This window comes from Bombina bombina, chromosome 3 (genome assembly GCF_027579735.1).
Source record: "Bombina bombina isolate aBomBom1 chromosome 3, aBomBom1.pri, whole genome shotgun sequence".
In the NCBI taxonomy this organism is placed as follows: Eukaryota; Metazoa; Chordata; class Amphibia; order Anura; family Bombinatoridae; genus Bombina; species Bombina bombina.
In genome coordinates this window covers 842,522,991-842,541,374 of record NC_069501.1, presented here as the reverse complement: position 1 = coordinate 842,541,374, position 18,384 = coordinate 842,522,991, and positions in this window count along the sequence as shown.

Here is an 18,384-nt window from a genome sequence, read left to right as displayed (position 1 = left end):
AGTTGTTCGCTCCTGTGAGTGCATTTCTCTCTGTATATATTTAGAAATATATATACTGCATGCAAATATATATAGATATATATATTACAGTTGCAGATACATTACACAAAAGAAAAATATCACAAGGATCTAATGTTGACATACAACTTTAAATTTTCACAGATCTCAGGCAGCCGAGAGAAAGAATCCCCCGGTATATCAGGCCAGTGTCAATAGTTACCCCTAGGAGCAACCGCTCTTCTCCCCCACTGCCATTAACACTGCTTAAGGGTCATCAGGATGAGTCAGGGACAGATTTTGACGTCCATGATATCCAAGGTAATTTTAAAGTGTAATACTATGTTTGCAGTATTTCCCATTTTGGGGGATATTTATCAAGCCGTCAACTGCAAATACGCTGGAATTCCGCAGCGTAATTGTGGCGAGCTTGATTCGACCTAGTTATCACAGCCTACAGGCCGGCAAAATTTTAGATTTGTGACGTAACATATGATCCGCCGTTCTCTATCACAGATCGATGCTTACATCATTACAGATGTTTCGAATACAGAATCGGCACTATTTGATACTTTTTCAAAGTTATCAAATAGTTAACCGGTACGCTTGTATCTATTCTGGCCCAGTGTACCTGGTTTTTAATCCGCCACCCTGGAGGTCGCGGATGCCATAGGAAGAAATGGAAGTCTGAAAGCAGCGAAAGCTTATGTTCGATGCTGCCAGATATCCCATTGATTTATATGGTAGAAAACCAGTTACGTTTACACCTAACATAAGCCCAGAGTCTAAACACCCCTAATCTGCCGCCCCCAACATCGCCACAACATAAATAAAGTTATTAACCCCTATCCCGTCGCTCCCGGACCCCGCTGCCACTAAATAAATGTATTAACCCCTAAACCCCTGGCCTCCCACATCACTACCATTAACTAAACCTATTAACCCCTAAACCACCAGCCTCCCACATCGCCATAAACTAAATTAAGCTATTAACCCCTAAACCTAACAACCTGCTAACTTTACATTAAAATTGCCACATCCCTATCTTATAATAAATTAAAACTTACCTTTAGAATTAAAATAAACTATATTAAACTATTAATTAACCTACCCTAACTAATGTACTACAATTACATTAAACTAGCAATTAAATTAACTACATTACATATTAAAAACCCTAACCCTACACACATTATTTAAATCTACTATTAAAAATTACAAAAATAAATTTAAAGCTAAGCTACAAAAAAAACAAACACTAAGTTACAAAAACAAAAAAACACTGTTACAAAAAAAAACACAGTATCAAAAATAAAAATGAATTACACCTAATCTAATAGCTCTATCAAAATAAAAAGCCCCCCAAAATAAAAAAAACCCCTAGCCTACAATAAACTACCAATGGCCCTTAAAAGGGCCTTTTGCGGGGCATTGCCCCAAAGAAATCAGCTCTTTTACCTGAAAAAAAAAATACACTGATTAGAATAGCCAATAGGATGAGAACTGCTCAAATCCTATTGGCTGATTGGAACAGCCAATAGGATTTTAGCAGCACTAATCCTATTGGCTGGTTGGAACCTTTCAGCCAATAGGAATGCAAGGGACGCCATCTTGGATGACGTCTCTTGCATTCAAGTTCCAGTTTATGGCGGTGACCGTATTGAAGAGGAGCTCCGCGCCGGATGTCTTCAGGATGGACCTGCTCCGCGCTGGATGGATGAAGATAGAAGAGGCCCGCCAGGATGAAGACTTATTGCCGGCTAGATGGATCCTTCAAGTGGAACTTCAAAAACTATAAGTGTATCGTCGGGGGTTAGTGTTAGGTTTATTTAAGTTTTTTTTGGGTGGGTTTTATTTTTAGAGTAGGGTCTGGGCAGGTAAAAGAGCTAAATGCCCTTTTAAGGGCAATGCCCATTCAAATGCCCTTTTCAGGGCAATGGGGAGCTTAGGTTTTTTTAGATAGGCTTTTTATTTGGGGTGGGTGGTGGGTTTAACTGTTGGGGGGTGTTTGTATTTTTTTTTTTCAGGTAAAAGAGCTGATTTCTTTGGGGCAATGCCCCGAAAAAGGCCCTTTTAAGGGCCATTGGTAGTTTATTGTAGGCTAGGTTTTTTTTTATTTTGGGGGGGCTTTTTTTATTTTGATAGGGCTATTATGTGTAATTCAATTTAATTTTTATACTGCTTTTTGGTTTTGTAACTTAGTGTTTGTTCAAATTGTTTGTTTCTTTCATGTAATTGGCAAGAGTCCATGGGCTAGTGACGTATGGGATACACAATCCTACCAGGAGGGGCAAAGTTTCCCAAACCTCAAAATGCCTATAAATACACCCCTCACCACACCCACAATTCAGTTTTACAAACTTTGCCTCCTATGGAGGTGGTGAAGTAAGTTTGTGCTAAGATTTCTACGTTGATATGCGCTTCTCAGCATTGTTGAAGCCCGATTCCTCTCAGAGTACAGCGAATGTCAGAGGGACGTGAAGGGAGTATCACTTATTGAATATGATGATTTCCCTAACAGGGGTCTATTTCATAGGTTCTCTGTTGTCGGTCGTAGAGATTCATCTCCTACCTCCCTTTTCAGATCGACGATATACTCTCAATTTACCATTACCTCTACTGATAACTATTTTAGTACTGGTTTGGCTATCTGCTATACAGGGAGTGCAGAATTATTAGGCAAGTTGTATTTTTTAGGATTAATTTTATTATTGAACAACAACCATGTTCTCAATGAACCCAAAAAAACTCATTAATATCAAAGCTGAATAGTTTTGGAAGTAGTTTTTAGTTTGCTATTAGTTGTAGCTATTTTAGGGGGATATCTGTGTGTGCAGGTGACTATTACTGTGCATAATTATTAGGCAACTTAACAAAAAACAAATATATACCCATTTCAATTATTTATTTTTACCAGTGAAACCAATATAACATCTCAACATTCACAAATATACATTTCTGACATTCAAAAACAAAACAAAAACAAATCAGTGACCAATATAGCCACCTTTCTTTGCAAGGACACTCAAAAGCCTGCCATCCATGGATTCTGTCAGTGTTTTGATCTGTTCACCATCAACATTGCGTGCAGCAGCAACCACAGCCTCCCAGACACTGTTCAGAGAGGTGTACTGTTTTCCCTCCTTGTAAATCTCACATTTGATGATGGACCACAGGTTCTCAATGGGGTTCAGATCAGGTGAAAAAGGAGGCCATGTCATTAGATTTTCTTCTTTTATACCCTTTCTTGCCAGCCACGCTGTGGAGTACTTGGACGCGTGTGATGGAGCATTGTCCTGCATGAAAATCATGTTTTTCTTGAAGGATGCAGACTTCTTCCTGTACCACTGCTTGAAGAAGGTGTCTTCCAGAAACTGGCAGTAGGACTGGGAGTTGAGCTTGACTCCATCCTCAACCCGAAAAGGCCCCACAAGCTCATCTTTGATGATACCAGCCCAAACCAGTACTCCACCTCCACCTTGCTGGCGTCTGAGTCGGACTGGAGCTCTCTGCCCTTTACCAATCCAGCCACGGGCCCATCCATCTGGCCCATCAAGACTCACTCTCATTTCATCAGTCCATAAAACCTTAGAAAAATCAGTCTTGAGATATTTCTTGGCCCAGTCTTGACGTTTCAGCTTGTGTGTCTTGTTCAGTGGTGGTCGTCTTTGAGCCTTTCTTACCTTGGCCATGTCTCTGAGTATTGCACACCTTGTACTTTTGGGCACTCCAGTGATGTTGCAGCTCTGAAATATGGCCAAACTGGTGGCAAGTAGCATCTTGGCAGCTGCACGCTTGACTTTTCTCAGTTCATGGGCAGTTATTTTGCGCCTTGGTTTTTCCACACGCTTCTTGCGACCCTGTTGACTATTTTGAATGAAACGCTTGATTGTTCGATGATCACGCTTCAGATGCTTTGCAATTTTAAGAGTGCTGCATCCCTCTGCAAGATATCTCACTATTTTTTACTTTTCTGAGCCTGTCAAGTCCTTCTTTTGACCCATTTTGCCAAAGGAAAGGAAGTTGCCTAATAATTATGCACACCTGATATAGGGTGTTGATGTCATTAGACCACACCCCTTCTCATTACAGAGATGCACATCACCTAATATGCTTAATTGGTAGTAGGCTTTCGAGCCTATACAGCTTGGAGTAAGACAACATGCATAAAGAGGATGATGTGGTCAAAATACTCATTTGCCTAATAATTCTGCACTCCCTGTATGTGGATGGGTGTCTTTTGGTAAGTATGTTTTTTATTACTTAAGACACCTCAGCTATGGTTTGGCACTTTATGCATTTATATAAAGTTCTAAATATATGTATTGTACTTATATGTGCCATGAGTCAGGTTCATGGATTTCCTTCTGCAGACTGTCAGTTTCATATTTGGGGAATATAAACATTTTTTAAAGAAATTTATTTCTTACCTGGGGTTTAGTCTTTTTTTCAATTGACTACTTCTTGCAAATTGCGGGCGGTATTAGGCCCGCGGGTGCGTCAAATGTTAAACTTTATTGCGTCATCCTTGGCGCAACCAGATATGAGTGGTGGCACTGGGCAAGTGGGCACAGTATACGCTGTGAGCCTGACACACACGCTGGCAGGCAGGCAACTGCAATTAGATTACAGACTGATGTTCTAGCCCTAAAAAGGGCTTTTTGGGGTGCTGTCCTTACAGCAGAGATCAGATGAGTCCTTCAGGACTGTAGTGGACACTGAATACACTAGCCTAGCTATCGATTTCCCTATTAACTCAGCAGCAGCTACACTGTCCCTCCTCTCAATAACAATGCAGCTTCCGAATGAATCTAAAATGGACGCTGTCCAGGAGGTAGGAGGGACTGGGAGGGAGGGTCTGCTGCTGATTGGCTGGAATGTGTCTACTGGCTGTGAGGTACAGGGTCAAAGTATTACTCAATGATGATGAATAGGGGGCGGATCGAACATCGCATATGTTCGCCCACCGCGGGGAACGCGAACATGCTATGTTTGCCGCAAACTATTCGCAACATCACTAGTGTTTATCTTTGAAAACAGATCAAGGCCACGGCCGTAGCGCAAACTATTTCTCTTCATATGAACTTTTTATATGAACCTTTATTTTGGACTTTTTTAGGACTTTTAAATGTCTCTTAATGCACAATTTTGTTTTTATATGTGTTAAAACTGTTTTACTAAAATTGTATACAAAGGTTGGCCAACCTATTACACTACAAATTACTCTAAACTACAAACTGCTTTCCAACAATTTTGATAAAAAAGCACTCCAGTGTATTATTAAGCGTATTTAATGAACTAATAAAATAACACACCTATCACATGCAAGTTTGTAAAATACCGTTTGATATACGGTTTTGAAATAATTGTATTAAGTAATTTTAGAGCACCTCCCCAAAACACAGTTGCTGGTCCTAACATTCACTTCTATTTCACTTCTATTTCACATCATAGATTTTTTCATAGTTCTTGACCATTCTGCAAATCCCAAATTGTTTGAAACACTTTGCCCAATCTGCGATTGTCTTCAAGAGACTTTATCTCATTTTTATTTTTATTTTTATATTCATGTTATAACAATAAAAAAAATCATTGTTTTAATAGAAACCTATTTGCTATAGTGACTTATTTGCTATAAACTTATTTACTTATTTGCTATAGACATTTATTCTTCCTATTCCGGTATTAGCTCCCCAGCGCTCTTTTTTCTAACTTTTCCTTTCCCTAAGTACCTCTGTAGGAAGGATAGAGGAAGCTTCCTTTAGAACAAAGAGCATATACCCCATCAGCGCAGAGAATATATAATCTACGGGTGTACAATTCAGGCAATAAAACCAAATGTTTCAAAGTGACAGCAAGTCCTGGTCAACGCGTTTCGGACGACCTTTGGCTTTATCAAGACATCCAATTCAGGTTATCCCAAGCTATTAACAAAGGATACTTCGCCTAGTGTTTTGTATGCCCCAATGAAGCAGAGGATTCAGCTTTTTGTATTAAAGATTTTAAAAATTCACACAGTTAGGGGGGTAGCAGGTTTAACCCTTCATTGTTGGAAGTAGTGTCTTTATACCTTTTGCAGCTCTTTTGTAGGCAAACTATAAAAAGAAATGCAAACACCAGTCCCTAACCATTGCAGGTTATTCCAAACTTTTGACGAGAGAGACTTCACCTAGTGTTTTATATATCCGAATACAGGTAATAAAGCATAAGATTCAGTTTTAATTTTATAGTTCTTAGAAAGTCAACCTTCAGCATTCAACTTTTCAGCTTGTGTTCAACCTTTACATGTAACACAGGGTATTCTCCTTATCTATGCTTATATTTATTTTCCCTCTTTTACTTTATCCCTTTATTTCCTTTCCACTTTTCTTTTTCTTTCTTTTGCTATTTCACTTTAATTTCAGTCACCGATATATCAGAAATCTATGCAGAGTATTGCAAGTGGTATTTAGCTTTTACAGTTCCTTTATAAATAGAAAACAAGGAAAAAGGAAACTAATACCAGGCCCCAACCAAGGCAGGTTATCCCAAGTTTTTCATAATGGATACTTCGCTTATTGTTCTTGTATACTCCAGTGAAGCAGAGGGCTCAGCTTTTTATATTGTATCTTTAAAAGATTCAAACAGTTAGAACCTGACTTTTCAGCCTATGTATATATATTATGTATATATATTCAAAATTAAAAGAAGGGCTACACTTATCTTTTCCAATTCCCACAATTCCTCAGTGAAGCATGTTCACTGCCTCCCAAATAATGTGCTCGACGTTGGGTTTAGTAAGCCTTAACCTCCAAGATCGCGCCTGCTTGTTGGCGGTTTGTGAGTCCCGGTCCAAATATCCACTGCGATGCACAGCACCAAACCATTGGGTGCGATATCCCTGCTGTTCTCAGTACCACGGGTCTTAATTATGTTGCTGCCTTCCACAGCAGTCAGAGCCCCAAGGGTTTCCCTGGCAGTTAACGTTCTCCGCCTAGGAGATACCACCTCCTTGTGGTCTCGGGTAGGCTTGGCTAGTGAGTCACTGATTCGAATCACTGACTCGACTCTCTACAGTGAACTGGGTGAATCGAATCATGAAAGTGATTCAGCTTCAATCCATTGCCTGTGCTGTGTAAAAGCCACTTCCTAGTGAGTGAAGCTCTTGACTTGTAATATGATCTGTGTGTGTGTTTCACTCAGTAAAGAGCTTGTATGAGTCTGCCTGAATCACACAGCATGGTATAACAGTGCACAGCTCTGCTGTTTCTAGACAGTGAAGAAAGATTTTAATAAAGTAATGTATATGGTTATTTTAACCTGTTTTAATGTTAAATGGATATGTTTTTATTAGATTTTTACTGAAACTTATATTTGATTCACACACAGCGCACACTGCAGTTTATACTAATCCTGAGCTGCTCTGTGCTGTGTGTGACTCAGACTCACTCAGTAAAAGCTTGTGCTTCTACTTGGGACTTGCAGAGTTGTCTGTAACTCATCTTGGGAGTCAGTGATTCAGTGAGCCATTAGAACAGGAGGGAATCAGACTAAATGGAGGGAACTGGCAAAAGAAGTGCTGGCAAAAGAGTTAGGCAGGGAATTAAAAAGCACATTTGTCTGATTGTGTATTGTGCAATCTAATACATTCACACAGTTTAAATATCAAACATTTCATGTTAGATATATTTTCAAAAGTATTAAACAGATTAATACATTTATCTGAAATATATATTATAATCACATAGTTTAATAGGGAAACAGTTGTGACTGAAATACATAAAAAAAATATGTATGCATAGTTTGAGTGTTTGTTTCTTTTCACAACACTGATTCGCTATTAAACTGTGTGATTCAAAGATCTGTTGCTGCACACAACTCTTCTATGACTCTAAAGACCTGCTGACACATTCAGTATTGAGTGTGTCAGACTTACTAGTGGCTGTGCCTGGTTTGCAGAAAAAGAACCGGGATTTGATTCAGTGATTCGAATCATTTCACTGAACTGATCCAAATGATTCGAAACACTGAAAAGAATCACTTTGCCCAAGTCTAGTCTCGGGGCTTAGTTCTAATGGTGCACTTGCAATGCGCGTTGGATCAGCTGACCGCACCAACCGGAATCTCCGATTGTGTGGAGCCACCACTTTTTAGTGGTAGAACAAATACAGATTTTTTATGTTTCAATAGCAAGCTAGTCATACCCCCCAACTGTCCCGATTTTTTGCGGGACAGTCCCGTTTTTAGGGGTCTGTCCCCCTGTCCCGGGTTGCTAGCCATCTGTCCCGATTTGCCCCAGGCATTAAAAAAAAAAAAAATAATAATTTTTTTTTAATTCTGTTTGGCCCATACTCAGAAGCAGCTGACTTTGCTCTGACAGGGTTAGATACCTGTTAGATTCCCTGTGGAAAAGGAATGGTGTGTGGGTTAAGCAGGAGTAAGAAGGCTGTATACACTCTGACCACGGGTAATGGTGACCTCTCTAACCTACCTCTGGTGGTGATGATGTCTAACCCCTGGTGATAATACTAGCATGCCTTCAGTTTTATACAATGAGCAGTGCTAATACCAGGGTAACGAACAGTGGCAGCTGCAGACTGCCAGCTAATGTGCTTGTCCCTCTTTTGAATTTTGAAATGTTGGGAGGTAGTGTATTACCAACCTCTCTGTAGTGATGAACATAGCAAACATCAGGGCTAGGAGCATAAGTAATATCTCAATTAAAGACTTCAATACTGTAAACTAAAACAGCAGATCACTGCTAATATTACCATATGGAAAACATAGCAGAGGAAAGCAAGCGGAGAAATATTGAGCTAGAACAACCTTCAAACATAATCTCAAACTTTAGAGAAATGGAGAAATTTCAAGTTAAACCTCATTGTAGATGGTCCAGTCAGTCCAGCAGGTCTAAATTGTCCTCTATGAATTGTTCTGTCTTCAGGGATTTATCTCTCTTTTTGATACACATATACACATAATACATTACTATGGATGTATTCCTTCTTTAAGGGACAGTCTGGTCAAAATTAAACCTCCATGGTTCAGATAGGGCATGCAATTTTAAACAACTTTCTATTTTACTTTTATCCTCAAATTTGTTTTGTTCTCTTGGTTTTCTTTGTGGAAAGCTAAACCTAGGTAGGCTCATATGCTAATTTCTCACCCCTTGAAGGCTGCCTCTTATCTGAATGAATTTTGACAGTTGTCACAGCTAGATGGCATTATTTCATGTGTGCCACGTAGATAACATTGTGCTCACGCCAGTGGAGTTACCTAGGAGTCAGCACTGATTGGCTAAAATGCATGTCTGTCAAAAGAACTGAAATAATGGGCAGTCTGCAGAGGATTAGATACAAGGAAATCACAAAGGTAAAAAGTATATTAATATAACTGTGTTGGTTATACAAAACAGGGGAATGGGTAATAAAGGCACTATCTTTTTAAACAATAAAAATTCTGGAGTAGACTGTCCCTTTTAATGTCAGTTTTATGTTAAAAATCTTATTTTTTCTATTTACTTGAAAAATAAAAAAATGGATTGTGTGCGTGCACTGAACTTGCAATGTTCTCATTTCTTTATTCATATGTGGGCACTTGCACACAGTCAAGGAACTGATATATTTTTGTTATAATTTGTATTATTAACATTATTTATTTGTGTAGTTCCGCCAAATTCCATAGTATATTTCTGTCTGAGACATAAATCCTCAACCTCCATATTCATACCTTTTGGATCCAGTTTCTCCATTTCAAGTATCTGAAAGGTCTCCCTCTTTCTCATCTTTAATTCTCTTTCACCGCCCCATGGATCTTCCCCACTTGTTCCATAGCTGTAATCACAAAGGCACTTGAATCTTTATTATGTACCTCAACTGAGCTGAGAGACCATGGGAAGAATTTCCATGTTCAATATTTGATATGCTTTCATGTTCTATTCAAACTAGGAGTCGTTTGGCCAGTGTGTTAAATCTGGCACAAATAGGTCAGCATATACACCATATCATTAATTAAAAAAAATCTTATTCTATATGTTTTTGTGTCTTAACAGAATAGGATTTATTGGTACTTCTATCATTATGTTGGCAGCATATACAATTCTTTCAGCCACATTTAAAGGGACAGTCTAGATTCAATACATGCTTAATTACGAATGGTTAAATTCCAGAAAAACCATCCTGCAACTGGCTTGTAAAAAGTGCATGAAACATTTAAATATTCATTGTTTGTTAAGAGCCGAATATGGCTGCCAAGATCCGCCCACCTATTGCATGTATATTTTAGTATGTTATGTTAAGTTTCTCCAATCACGATCAACTCTTAATTAAGTTTTTCTACTTGCACATGCTGATTTGTGCATGTAAATTTTTAAATAGCCAACTGAAAAATATTAAATGTGCACTGCTAAACTGTCATACAAGAAAACAGCTAACTGGAGAAGAAGAAAGCTATGCACAGGGCTTGGTGGCCATTTTAAGCTGCAAACAAATGATGACTATTTAAAAGTTTCATGTACTTCTTACAAGCTTATAGATGTGGAACCTGTTGCAAGATGCTTGTCTAGTATGTATTGGTTCTAGACTTTCCCTTTAAATAAACTCTCTAATGGTTCTGAAGTTTGGTTCTTGTTTATTTTGAGACATCTGTTACATTCACAACGAAGAACATTGGAATGTTAAATATTCATAACTACCTTTGGCTTTAGTGCAGTTGGGCTAACGCTGTGTTGGGACAATGCGCGAGCGATAACTGTTTTTTGAACAGTGTGCCTAATTGAAGTCTATGGGGAGAGGAAGTTAAAGGGACATTCCAGTCAAAATTTAAATGCACATAGAATAATTACATATTTGAATAGAAACATATTTGCGACCCATCTTTTAATTCTTTTCTACGTTAAACCTACAGAACAGCTGACTTCCGGATGGGAGGAGCTGTGGAGACCAGAGCACGCTGAGAACGGCGTGCTTGATGGAGTAGCAGCAACCTGTTTCCTCACCAAACCCCCTGCCGTCACTACCGCTGTTGGTGCCGTTGCACCCTAGGGAGCTGGGCTAAATCTATCGCCTGCGCAGGTGGAAGTCTACAGAGGCTGAATTCTCGGCTTGTTCGCCAGAGCCGCAACCTACTAAAGCTGTTAAATTAGCGTCTCAAGATATTGCTCCGGTTGGGATACCTTCCAGCAGCAGTCGGGAGAGTGCAACATACTGAGGCTGTTCTCTAGAGTGGAGATATGTGAGTGCCGTGCTGGGAGCAGTGCCGTGTTGGGAGCTGTAATCCACCGTATCTGTTAAAGATGAAGGGCTACGGTGCCGTATCGAAAGTAAGATCTGCTTAAAAATCCTGTGGTCAGGAACGAATAAATGGCATTCCGCCAGAACAGAAAGAGCGCCTTGCCTGTTTGAATCACCGGCCGCTACAACACTTTACAGCGTGGAGAGCTGACCAGAAAGAGAAGTGCGGAGCAGGTGTAGTACTGCGGCTGAGACTGATGTCCGTCGGTGAGGTACCTTTTATTCCCTGAGTAACACAGGGCTCTTCACAATGCCCGTTGTGGGGTAATAATGCCCCCTAGGGTATAACTGTATTCTGCTCCAAGTTTGAAGAATCATTTAAGAAGGGTAGCTGTTGTTTCTTCCAGCAGCTGTGGGATAATAATGCCCCCTAGGGTATAACTGTATTCTGCTCCAAGTTTGAAGAAGCATTTAAAAATGGTAGCTGTTGTTTCTCCCAGCTGCTCAGTGTGAAACTGTTTTCGCAGTTGCTTGCTTCATATAATTTGTGTGTCAACATTGAGACTTATTCATTTGCAAAAGGGAAAGAAGGGAATGTAGACATTGTCTCATCATGCAAATTATTCCTTGGGGCTGTTTCCCCTGTTAAAGCGTCAATGGGACATTTATAGGCCCTGTTAAGTTATTTTGTTTAATCTTGCTTTATTTTTTTTTGTCTTAGAAGGGTGTATTCTCTAGGCTGCTTAAAGAGGAAAATATTGCTGGATATGTTTTAGCCTTTTTTTTTTTTTTTTTTCTCGTTTCTTATCTCTGGCTCATAAATTGGTGAAAACCGTGTTGGTATACTTAAGGTTGTACCAATCCTGAAAATTATTCTGCTAGATCCTTATATGCTAACCACACATTTAAATTGTATAATATATATATAGGAATTTTCTATTGACCCATAGATTATGATTCTACCTATAGCTTAATTGAACTTGTGGTATTCTGCCTAGAGAGGAATGTATTTCAGTATACTGTAGTATCATATTAATTAACTGGTCAGATTTATTTATTTAGAGATCACTGGCTCTTCCTTTTGTTTTGTTCACCACACTTTAAAAAAAACAAACAAAAAAACAAACACATTCACGCCCTGGATGGGCATAAACTGAGGTTCCTTGAGTAACATTGAAGCAGTCCAAGCTTCCCTATGTTAGAATATATGTAAATTATTTTATTACACTATTCACAACTGTGTCTCCTATTTGTCCTATGTTTTCTTTTTTCTTTTTTTTTTTTTTTTTTTTTCACGTATCACTCTTTTCTCTTGCTTTTGTTAATGGAAAAATTTTGCACTCAGGCGAAAAGTAAATCGCCTAAAATGCCAGTGAAAGCTAAAGATAAAAAAAATAGAATAACTGATTCCAGTACTGATAGTCTAAATGACTCCACTGGGGTCTCAATGGATCATCAAGTGTTGCTCTCTAAGTTAACTGACTTATTCTCGCCACAATTTGAATCCATTAAAAAGGAGCTAGGTACTATATCAATGGAAATAACTACATTATCCACTGAAGTCAGACAGTTTGCAACTAGGTTGCATGAGGCTGAAACCAGAATCTCTGACTTAGGGGATCAAATGAATGTACAAGAATCTATAATACATAAACAAGATTCAAAAATTAAAAATATGCAGTTGCGCCTGGAGGATCTTGAAGACCGCTCCAGGCGTAATAATGTTAGGTTAGTAGGTCTCCCTGAAAATGCTGAATATGAGGATTTAATAAAATTCTTTTCTTACACACTACCTCAAACACTAGGGATGCCCTCTCATATGCTACCGCTTATAATTGAGAGAGCACATAGGCTCGGCCCTAAGAGACCAGGCCCAGATGGCACTATAAAAAATAGATTGTGTATAGTCAAATTTTTAAATTCCAAGACAAAATAGAATTGCTAAAATTTTATAAAAAAAGTGATCCCCGGTTCTTGGAAATAACAAAATTTTATTATTTCAAGATTTCTCATCTGAGACGTCCTCTAAAAGGAGATTAATGGCGCCATACTGTACACAATTAATTAAAAAAGGTATCAAAGCCCATCTCTTATACCCGGCGCGTATATTAGTCGAGGAAGGGGATACCAAACTAATGTTTAATGAAGTTACTGAAATTAAGAAGTACCTTGGTACTGAATAACTACTGATAATAACTGCTAGTGAAGCTATATCTAATCTATATAAAGAATAGCATCCTTTACATGGATGCCGGTGTTAGGTTGAATTTGCTATGTTTCCCCCCCTCTTTTTTTTTTTTTTTTATTTCTCCCTCTCTTCTCTTTCTTTTTCCCCTCGCCTTCCCCCCCCCCCCCCCGAGCGCACGTACCAGTACACAATTGTATCTATAATATTTGCTACAGTTTTTTCTGTAAAGACGCCTAATGACTGAAAGTATTAGATTTTTTGTCATGGAATGTAGGGGGTATCTCCTCTCCTAGCAAGCGTAAATTGATTATCAAAACATTAGCCAGGAATAAACCCGATATTGTGTTTCTTCAGGAGACACATATTAATGAACAAGAAGCGGCTAAATTGAGAATTAAATGGGTGGGGGAAGTTATCTCTACAACCGGGAGTACTAGAAAGTGTGGGGTAGTGATTCTTCTACATAGAGATTTAGAATATAAGGTTCTTAATGTAGAAATAGATCCAACAGCTAGGTTTATTTTGATGCAAATTCAAATAAAGAGTCTTAATTTCATCCTATGTAATATCTATGCACCTAACGTCTTTTCTAGAGTGTTTTGGGAGGAGCTAGGAGCACGGCTAACTCCTTTTATATCAGAAGCTATTATTTTAGGAGGGGACTTTAATGCAACATTATGTCTGATACTTGATAGGTTAACTAAGAAAAATAGATCACAATATAATAGAAATGCAAAATGCTTGAAACAATTCTGTCAAATGTTAAAATTGGTAGATATTTGGAGGATCAGGAACCCAGATATACAGGCTTTTTCATGTGAGTCAAAAGTTCACAGAACATTTTCCCGAACAGATTTTTTTTTAATATCTGAAATTTTAGCAGTACATAAATTAGAGGTGGAGATTGGAGAAATTATAATATCTGACCATGCGATTATCGCACTATCTCTTCCAATAGCTGAAAGTAGGGCTCGTATACCCGGATTCTTTTTTCCAAGGTACCTTTGCGATAATCTCAGATTCATCAATAAATTGAAGTCTGTCTGGTAGGAATATTGTTCACATAATATGAATTATTTTGGAAAACCTGAAATATTTTGGGAAGCATTTAAAACGGTGATTAGAGGAGAGATACAGGTTTATATGAGTCTGGTTAAGAGAAAAAATAGAGCATGGGAAGTGCAGATCACCAATAAAGTGAGGAATTCTTTTAGAAAATATTGTTCAGATTGTACAGAAATTAATTGGAAGAAGTATTTAGATAATAGGAAGGAAAGAGACTTATTTTTAAAGAAAAGAACACTAGAGGAGGAAGCTAAAATTAGCTTACAATTTAAAGGCTTCCATGGCTGTTCAGCTAAACATCTTGCAAGGTTAACTAAAACCAGAAAGAAAAAAAATTTGATTCTTGCTATTCAGACAGGTAATGATCGCTTTATTGAATCTAGAGAAATCTCTGAGGTTTTTTTCTCCTACTATCAACAACTATATTCCAGAATAGAATCAAATGAGTTGAATCAGGAAGTATTCTGGACTAAGATTAAGATGCCCCAAATGCATATTGATGATCTAACGTCAATTAATGCTCCCATTTCTATAGAGGAAATAAGAGATGCTATAAATAATCTTAAATCAAATAAAGCGGCAGGGCCAGATGGGCTCCCAGCAGAGTTCTATAAATGTCTTAGTGAAGACCTCTTGCTACTCTTGGAAAAGTTGTTTAATCAATATTTCTCGGCTAAGGGCACTATTTCAAGTCTTTTTTCTGCAGCTAATATTTCTTTGATATTAAAGAAAGGCAAGAATGCGGAAGACCCAGCATCGTACAGGCCAATCTCTGTGCTCAATTCAGATTACAAGATTTTGATGACTATTATCTCTGCTAGACTCTCAAAGAATCTTCATAAAATTATTCATCCTGATCAGACAGGATTTATGGCAGCTAGAAATTCCACAAAAAATATTCGCAAGCTTATAAATTTCCTAGATTATGCTTGGAATATAGATCAAAACAGGAAGAAACCCCTGTTTTGAGATGTTGCTATTCTATCTTTGGACGCAGTCAAAGCATTTGACTCAATTGTATGGCAGTACCTATTCAGGGCATTAGATCATTTCGGATTTAAAGGTAACTTTGTACAATTTATATCTAAACTTTATTCAAAACCAATATCTTTTCTTCTTATTAATGGTCATTTGTCTCCTGGGATTGTTCTGCAGAGAGGTACCAGACAGGGCTGTCCTCTATCGCCATTATTATTTAATATTGCGCTTGAGCCCCTGGCAATTCTCTGTAGGGATATCTTGACTGGAGTCCAGATGGGCCCGCAGAAACTCAAAACGTTACTTTATGCCGATGACGTGCTGATTTTCTTAGCCGATTACCAACAATCTATACCGGCCCTTTTACAAGCTCTCAATGACTTTAGTTCCTTTTCAGGGTATAAGATCAACTTAGAAAAAAGCGAGTTAATGTGCGTAGGTAATGTTCCTCCTATATCCAGTATACCATTTAAAGTGGTCGATACTATTAAGTACCTGGGTTTAGTTTTACACAAAAAGCCGACTTAGTGGTATAAAGCTAATTTCGAAATCTTATTCCAAAAAATTGAAAGAGATCTTCAGATATGGGCGGTATTTCCACTCTCAATTACAGCTAAGATTAACTTAATAAAATCTATCATATTTCCTCGTCTTCTTTATCCTCTTCAGAATCTTCCGTTATTTATCCTTAATAAAGACCTAAAGAAGATCTATACACAGTTTTCAAGATTTATCTGGAATAATAAAAAACCCCGTATTTCACTCTATAGATTAATGCAAAAAGTTGAATCTGCTGGTCTGGCCCTCCCTAACTTCAAACTATATAATATAGTGGCTATGGTTAAAACAGCAGTAGATTGGCTTGCAGGAACTGATATTATCTCTTCAGGAGATTTGGAAACTTTTTTAATTACGCCATTTTCTTTAAAGGCTATTTTGCATCTTCCGGTACGCAAGTTACCTCAGAACATCTGTGTACTTTCTACTGTTAAAAATATAATTATCGCCTGGCAAAAGTTCTGCAAATCCCTGGATATAGATTATACAATCTCTGAATTTTTACCGATTATTGGGAATCCTAATTTTTTACCAGGGATGTATCAGGAAGTATTTAGAGAATTGGCTCAAAAAGGGCTAATTTTCGTGAATCAATTATTAGACGGAAACGGGCTAATACATACGTATCGATTATTGTTTAATAAATATGAGCTGCCCAAGACGAACCTGTTTGCATATTTTCAATTACGCCATTTTGTTTTCTCACAAAATTGGCTGTTTCCCCTATCAACTGCATGGTCAGATATCAGACTCTCCATTAAAAAATCGTTGGCAGGGGATTCATCGATCTCACTGCTATACGACATTATGTTGAATAAACAAAGCTTGCTATATCTGGATAATATCTGTAATGTATGGTCCTCATTAATGCCTACATTGGATCACAAAAAAATAAAACAGAGTTTTGATTCTCTCCATAAGTGTAAAGTATCAATGGCTATAAAGGAATCCCACATGAAGCTGATTAATAATTTCTATCTATCTCCACTTAGGTTATCTAAGTTTTATATAATAAGGACTAGTAGATGTCCATGCTGTTATTTTAATTCAGCGGATATAGCTCACATGTTCTGGAGCTGTCCTAGAGTGAGACAGCTCTGGCTAAAGATAATTTTTTTGTTTAATAAACTATATAAAGTATCGATAGGACTTTCCCTAGAGGAAATCCTGCTCTTAGTCTCCTCACAAGATGCTCTTAGCAATAGTTCTAGAAATAGTCTTAACACTATTATACTCCTGGTTAGAGGTTGCCTGCTTAAAAATTGGAAGGCTAATCATATACCAGGGCTAACTGTGATATTTAAAGCTATTCAGGAACAAATAGTTTATGAATCATATCATCTTAAGAATGCGTCAGAAATTAGGATTAAGAATTTCTTATGGAAATGGGCCCCAGTTATTTTGACTTATTCAAGACCACTCCAAAAGCGGATTCTTTATCCTTACTTGCAGTCATTTAGTTTTGCTGAATTGACAATATTAAATGTGTTTCCTCACTCATGGATTGAGGATCTTTGAGAAAAGTGTGCTGGTTGGGTATCGGGGGGTGGGGATGGGGGGGTCGGGGTTTCCCTTTTTTTTTTTTTTTTTTCCCCTCTCTCCTTTTCTTTCTCTACTTTTCTTTTCTTTTTTTCTCTTGCTCTTACTGTGGTACTTGTTTCTTTATTCTTTTGTACCTGTGTCGTCTTCCCCTTTCTGGGGGAAGGAAGAATCTAAAATCCAGCTTCGAAATTGATTTTTGAGGAAATTATTTAGTCTGGAATTTTGTCATTTTTTGTTAATATAATATTGTATGACTCAAAAACAAAAGAAGAAAAAGGAAAAAAAAAAAATGTGTTTTGACCCTGCGTGGTGCAAAAGATAATATGAGAAAGTCTTAATTTATGTTTTTGTTTTCATCTGTTGATTTGGTTTTTGTTATATTTTTCTGGAATTAAATAAAAAGAAAAAATTATTTGAAAAAAAAAAAAAAAAAGAAAAAAAAAAATATTAAAAAAAAAAAGAAAAGAAACATATTTGCAATATACATGTATTAGCAAAAATGCTTCTAGTAAAAGTTATCACTGTTTTAGTGTTAACATTTTTCTTTGCACGTGCATGTGAAGTATAGCTAGATATTGTCACTGCACCCACATTTTAAATAATACAGCAGATCATCACTGGGGCTTATATCATGTCAGCAAGTAACAAATTGAGTAATTAACAGATGATGTAAGCACCTTAGGCTCTCTGAGCAAGTGCTGTGTTTAAAATGCTGGTGCACAGTGCATACTTAAATACACTTTTTAAACAGCTATAGCTTTTATTAGAAGCATTGTTGCTAATGCATGAATATTACAAAATTGCTTCTGTTCAATATTGAAATGCACCCATGTGGTTTCCAATTTT